Source organism: Salvia splendens, chromosome 16 (assembly GCF_004379255.2).
Source record: "Salvia splendens isolate huo1 chromosome 16, SspV2, whole genome shotgun sequence".
Classification (NCBI taxonomy): Eukaryota; Viridiplantae; Streptophyta; class Magnoliopsida; order Lamiales; family Lamiaceae; genus Salvia; species Salvia splendens.
This window is the reverse complement of record NC_056047.1, coordinates 10,788,646-10,795,833: the sequence shown is the minus strand read 5'-3', so window position 1 is coordinate 10,795,833 and position 7,188 is coordinate 10,788,646. Positions and strand designations below refer to the sequence as shown.

Sequence of the window (7,188 nt, the reverse complement as noted above, 5' to 3'; positions counted from 1 at the left end):
TGATTAATTGGTTCAAGTTTATTGCGTTTCAGTATCAATCTATATAGTGCACATGTTTAATCCCCATATGACTAAAATTTTGTTACTCATTTTATTTATGGTATCTTATCGTTAATTAGGGACACGTGGTGATCTGGCATGTAACGTTACACGAGAAAATTGCCAAATTTTTTTGAAGGTCAACAAATTTTAGTTGACTAATCCCCTGTATCTGTACGTATTAGCCTCGGTGGATTGGAGCCAAAGATAGCGCGCAGAAGAAACTAGAGAGAAAGAGAGAGTGAGAGATGCTGCGTATTGGCGGGAAAGGAGTTGGTGGAGTGGGGAAATTGCTGGTGGCCGTGGCGGCGGCTTTGCTGCTCCGTATCTTCTCTGCCCCTGGCCCGGAGTTACTTCCCGAGGAGGAGGAGGAAGAAGGCCAGGTTTTGGCGGCCGAAGTCAAAGTTGCGCCGGTCACCATCAAATGGACCAATAGTTTCCGATAAATCCTCCAAATTAGTGAGTGAAAATATGGTTATGTATCATAAATCATAATCATATATATCTACAAGACTACAATGTATATATCCGTACATGCAGAGCATTGTTGTTTGTGCCTTTTCTGCTTCGTGATTCCGGCGGTTGCTGAGCCTGAGATGCATCTCTAGCGAGGTTAATTTACCATTCCGAATAATACTGGATTATAGGAAACCAAACTTGGACACTTGCATTTATAAGAAATACAAGGGACATTCAGTGTTTATTGTTTATCTTCATTCTTTACATCGCATTAAAATCGTTTTAGGTCCGTTTTCTGCTGAAAAATGTCAGCGGAGAGGCAAAGCCAGGTAGATTACTTGCGATAATGTGCCCTTCTGGATCTGGGAAGACTACCTTGCTTAATGTTTTGGCCGGTCAGTTAGTGGCATCACCCAGGCTGCATTTATCTGGCCTTTTTGAGGTTAATGGCCGGTACTCAAATAGAAATTACAAGTATGGTTGTCTTTCTTAACAACACTGCCTCCTCATTGGAAATCTTTTTTTTCAGTTAGTTGATCATGGAGTAAATATTCTTGTAGGTTGGTTTACATTAGGCAGGAGGATCTTTTTTTCTCACAATTGACTGTGCGAGAAACGCTCTCCCTTGCTGCTGAGCTGCAGCTGCAGGATATATCTTCACTCGAAGCTAGAGATCAGTATGTTACTGATCTCTTGTTCAAAACTGGCCTGGTGAGTTCTCAGTTTGCTAGATATTAACTGTGTACATCAGGTCTTTTTGAATTGGAATCTCATTATACATTTTAACTAGCTGTTTCTTAGATACAAGAACTTTCTGAACATTTTAATTGGTTTTGACTGAATGCCTGCATTTTTGTTTTTGCTCAACATTTTAATGCAAAGACTGACATATATCTGCCAAATGAGCAATTTTACCATTTACGAACATCTAAATCGTAGATCAGTATAATGAGTACCTGTACATTAGACAAGTTCCAGGGATAGTTGCTTATGGATTGTAGGGCGCAAGTATAAGCTAATCATTGTCCTTTGATGCGTTCCTTGTGCTTTTCCTAAAAGGTCAGTTGTGCTGATTCGCGTGTTGGGGATGCAAAAGTCCGTGGGATCAGTGGTGGGGAAAAGAAAAGATTGTCGCTGGCATGCGAGCTAATTGCTAGCCCGTCAGTCATTTTTGCTGATGAACCTACGACAGGCATGGTTATTTCTTCCTTAAAATTATCTGGATTGATGCAGAAATTTGTTTGGTTAAGTGACAATTTTCATTTCAACCAAATGACTAAAACTTATTTTTTAGATATCATAGAGAAATTAACATTTGTAATCATGGTTGACCTTATTTCATCTCCTGAGTCTCCAGTCATGGGTTAAGTATTGTGGCTATCTCTATTTTTGTCTTTCTTGCTCTCTTTCCCCACCATTTCTTTTATGTTATGCCTGTTGTGGTCATATGAATTATATATGTGCAAAACTCTGTGTTAATATAAATCACTTCTTCAGGACTAGATGCCTTCCAGGCTGAGAAAGTGATGGAAACACTACGTCAACTTGCACAGGATGGTCATACAGTAATCTGTTCTATACACCAGCCTAGAGGATCGGTGTATGCAAAATTTGACGACATTGTGTTGCTTACAGAAGGTTCACTTGTCTATGCGGGTCCGGCAAGCGATGAAGCTCTGGCTTACTTCTCAAAGTTTGGGTTTGTTGTCTGTTTCTCTTCACTTAAAAATGAGATATCAAACTGCTATCATATCCCTATGCTAAGAGTACGGATGATTGGATGCCTACTCGTTCATCTGTATTGGTGTGAGACATTGTTTCATGGAGGACTTATATCTATTTTGTTCTTTCAAGTTCTACTGTTGTAGTGTAAATCTCAACTCATCCTAAGAGCATTTTGAGTGTAATAATTTTTTTATTTAAAACACAATTATCTATGCACAGGCATGATTTGTTGAATCGTCTACTTCCAATAACGTGTGATTCTTGATATTGCATATACACATGCATAAGTTGTGAATCGTCTACTTCCAATAACGTGTGATTCTTGATATTGCATATGTAATAGTATTAATTTCGTAATATCCTCGAAGCTTGTCTTTGTATATAAAATGCATTCCTCGCTAAAGAAAAAACCCTGGTTTTACATCAGTTCCAAGACTAAGGAACCAATTTATACTCTAACCACTCGATCGTGTGTTTTGAACTTTGCACGGAACATTAACAGAGATGGTGGTCGGTTTGATGCTTCTTGTTGAGCGGACTTGTAAACATGGTTCATGCCTGAGACTTGGTCAAATTATGGTGCTGAGGCTTTATATACACCATCATGTGGAAATCGCGATGAAAACTAACCTGTTATCTCACCATTCGTAGAATACATTGAGGAGAATGAATCTTAATAGATTATCATATCATGATACTTGCAGTAAAGTTATTTTGTAAATAATTTGATTCATCCTGGTAAAATAAAATGGAAGTATCATTATTTGGCTATTTGACAGAATTATATCGTTAAAATGAGATTTGTTGAGTTGGGCTCATGTAAAATTGCATCTGGTTCAAATCTTGTAGATATAACAAGAAGCTATTCTTATTGTGAAGTTATCAGTTGACAGTGTAAGTAAATGACAGGTTCAAACAGTGTAAGTAAATGACAGGTTCATCTGCCCTGACCATGTCAATCCTGCTGAGTTTTTGGCTGATCTCATTTCAGTAGACTACAGTTCTGCTGAGAGTGTTGACGCTTCTCAGAAAAGAATAGATGGTCTAATTGAGTAATTTTCTGAGCAGATTCCATCAACTCTATATGGAACTTCACTTACCGGGTTAGATCTTAAGGACACCACAATCTTGAGGAAGAAAGCTATTACAAAAGGTAAAGGTGGTTGGTGGATGCAATTCTGTTTGCTCCTCAGACGTGCATGGATGCAGGTAAATAATAATCTGTCATTCAACTTAGTAAAATGAGTATTATTTAAATAGGTTTACATATCCTCTTATACAAACAGTTGTATTCATATTTGTGCGGATGAGTTGCCATGATGGCAAGATGACTTTAATCTTTTTGCTAGGTGGAATGACATGAGAAGACATATCAGTTCCCTATATGACAATGTAGAAATCAATTTCCATGTTTTGACTACATTTGTGTGATAAGATTGCCAAGTGAGTACCAATAAACGGGAATGTGCTGACCAACAAACTTTGTATATTTAGTCTATGCTATCTGTATTTTCTAGCGAGACAATCTTGTTTGTTCAAGGTGGTGAATGTTTGTTGGTTTCATCATTACCCAAGCATTATAGTATCATACTAGTCATGTAATTTGGATATTATGGGAGATATATATCCGCCTAGTTCTAGTTCTTATTTGTTATTTGCAGCATTTTGTTAAAACATCAAATTCATACTTGAAGATGTTTATCTGTCTCTTGTATGTTTGGTAAATTCTTATGGATATCTAGGCTTCTCGTGATGGCCCAACAAATAAAGTTAGATCAAGGATGTCAATTGCATCAGCTATCATATTTGGTTGTGTCTTTTGGAGAATGGGAAGGTCACAGACATCGATACAAGATAGAATGGGATTGGTTCAGGTGTGTTTATGCTTTGACTTCTTTACTGCCAGTGCTATCTTACAGATATGATGCAGAGAGATTGGATAATTGTTAATTATGTGTCCTGCTTGCTTGATTGATCTTTATGTCCACACAGAAGTAGGTGCATGCATGCATTAAGTACTCTTGTTGGTGATATTATCTTATCATGGATAGTCCAAACTGCCTTTGTTCTGCTTCGGATTGCTAAATGTTCATTTTTTTATTATTTCTTATCATTCGCTGATGTATTTTATTACTCAACACAGGCCACATATATATAGTACAAGAGACTAAGCTAGGCCATGTCACATCACCGATGTGGGACAAAATACTAATATTCTTAACATATACCATGGCACTAACCAGGTCTTGGTATTGGAACCGCCGTACCAGTTTCTTCACCAGTTTGATTATGTTAAGTGGTAGTTGACAGCTTTGTTTGCATTCATAGTTTGCTTAGAGTTTTAACAGAAGTCGTGTGTGGTTGGGTTTAGCGATGGTCTTACATGTATGTACAATTTTATCCTAGCACAACATATATATATTTTGTTGATGTTTTTAAAAACCAGCGGTAGAATGTCATTTCAAATTCTAGAATACACTTTTAACATAGATTTCCAACCAGGATCCATTTAATTCTACTACATCAGATGTTTGGCCATACTAAACGTCTATGCAATAAACTTTAATGTCATACCTGTACTTCTTGGGATGTCTAGTTCAGGTTGCGGCTATAAATACTGCAATGGCTGCACTATCAAAGACAGTCGGCGTATTTCCTAAGGAACGTGTGATTGTTGATAGAGAAAGAGCGAAAGGATCCTATTTGTTAGGGCCATATTTACTGTCAAAATTATTAGCTGAGATCCCTGTTGGAGCAGCATTCCCGTTGCTCTTTGGTACCGTTTTATACCCCATGACCCGTGTTCATCCAACATTGTCAAGGTGAGTTATTTTTACTGATACCTTCAGTTGGTAGTACTCATCTTTAGGATAATGGTATGTGTCACTTAAAGATTTCTATACATCCTGATCCAACACTTCTATCTCAGGACCTTTTCACTAGAAGTAGAATAGTTGCCGAATATGATGCTCCCTTAGATATTGCATACCCACATTGGAAATTTTTACAAGCATCATTATGCACATCAAGTGAAGTTATAAGGTTCCAATCTTAGAAATATTTTTCTGAATTCAAGCATTTTCAATGTTTTTGTGCAAGCCTTGTGCTAAGAAATGTTGTTCTCTAGATTTGGGAAGTTCTGTGGAATAGTAACCACTGAATCCTTTGCTGCATCTGCGATGGGCCTCACCGTTGGCGCTATGGTTCCTACCACTGAAGCAGCTCTGGCAGTAGGACCATCTTTTATGACTTTATTCATTGTATTTGGAGGCTACTACATCAATGCAGAGAACACGCCAATCATCTTCCGCTGGATCCCTCGTGTTTCTCTCATCAGATGGTAGCTCCATTCGTGATTTACGCCTTACTTTATAGTATTTGCTTGAGGTTAACTACGCCATTCCTGAATAATGATAATTATATTTAAGCGTGGTTATTTTATGTTCAGGGCATTTCAAGGGCTTTGCATTAATGAATTCAGCGGGCTTCAGTTTGATCATCAGAACTCCTTTGACATTCAGACTGGTGATCAAGCGAGTGATGCATTCTAATTAACACTGTATTCTTGCCATAAGTTGATGAAAAGAAATACTTGATGTTATGTTTGTTTCTACCATTACCTGTTCAAGCAATCTGGAATTTTCCCTCTTCTGCAGGCACTTGATCGCCTTTCCTTTGGAGGCAGTTGGATCAGAGACACACTGGTTGCTCAAAGTAGAATACTACTCCTTTGGTATTACACCACTTACCTTATGCTGGAGAAAAACAAACCCAAGTACCAACAACTTGAGCCGCCTCCTCACGATCAATTACAAACACCACCAAAGCCCGAGCCTCTTGAAAGTGAAACTGAGGAACCATATGATCAACAATCCGAATCCCCCCGGTCCGGACGACCAAGGTAAACCCGACCAGCCACTTCCATTGCCTCCCTCTGAGCCACTTAATCTATTCGGCATAGATGGTTTGTAATTACTTCGACTGCGATCATCTTTATGTGATATATGCTACTTGCTAGTATTATTTATACTCGTACAGTTGCAGATTTGGAAGCGATGCCTGCAAAATAAAGAAGGTAGCTCTATTTTAGAACATAATGATAGTGAAAATGCATGGTATTGTGTACTCTGAAACTCATGGGTTAGCCTGAAACCCGGCAAACTAGGTTAGAGTTCAAAATTTACAACCCGAATACCTCGACAACCCGAACAGGTTAGCCCGATTGACATCCCACCCTAAAACATAGGAGTGGTATATTTTTTCCGTTTCTATTGGTAATTCTCACCCAAACATTTTCTCTATCTATGTTGACGTGACTTTTTATATTTTCGGATGGGAGATCTTTATTCCAGCTTAATGCAGATATTTTTCCTCTATCAATTAAATTCAGCAATCAGCCACCGAATTTGTTTGAACAAAATTTAGTACCTACTCCGTCCCAAGAAGTAACCCTATTATTCAAACAATGGGGAAACCTTAATTTTACTATGTTACAAATTTAGACCAGACTCCACAAGTCTAGAGTAATTAAATAAGAAATACTCCATCTGCTTTTTAAAATTTTGGTCCATTTCCTAAAAATAAAACTTTCAGAACTTCTTTCTCTCTATCAGATGATACTTATTTTTTAGTAACACATTTTATTTTATTATCTTTTTTTACTTTACTAATTTTGTATTAAAATTTGTACTATTTCAAAAGTTCTTAATTTTAGGAAACGGAAGGAGTAATAGTTTTACATAAAATATAATTAAGGATATCTGGGACTTTATATGTAACCATTATTCAAAAACGTTTTATACGTTAAGTCGATTTCCTACTTACTTCTATAGTTAACAGTGGTCTCTCAACCTTAACAATCGAGTTTTGCGGAGCTTATCCTTAATGATATATGAAATCAATACTAATTTAATGTAGTTATATTTATATGTGACATGCATTAATAACTGAGAAGTTCCGAGATAT

The 7,188-nt window shown here is 37.4% G+C and overlaps 1 pseudogene; it reads left to right on the top strand.

The window, feature by feature from the left end:
- Nucleotides 1–230: 230 nt before the first annotated feature.
- Nucleotides 231–6,317, top strand: LOC121769745 (annotated as a pseudogene).
- The last annotated feature ends 871 nt before the right edge of the window (nucleotides 6,318–7,188 follow it).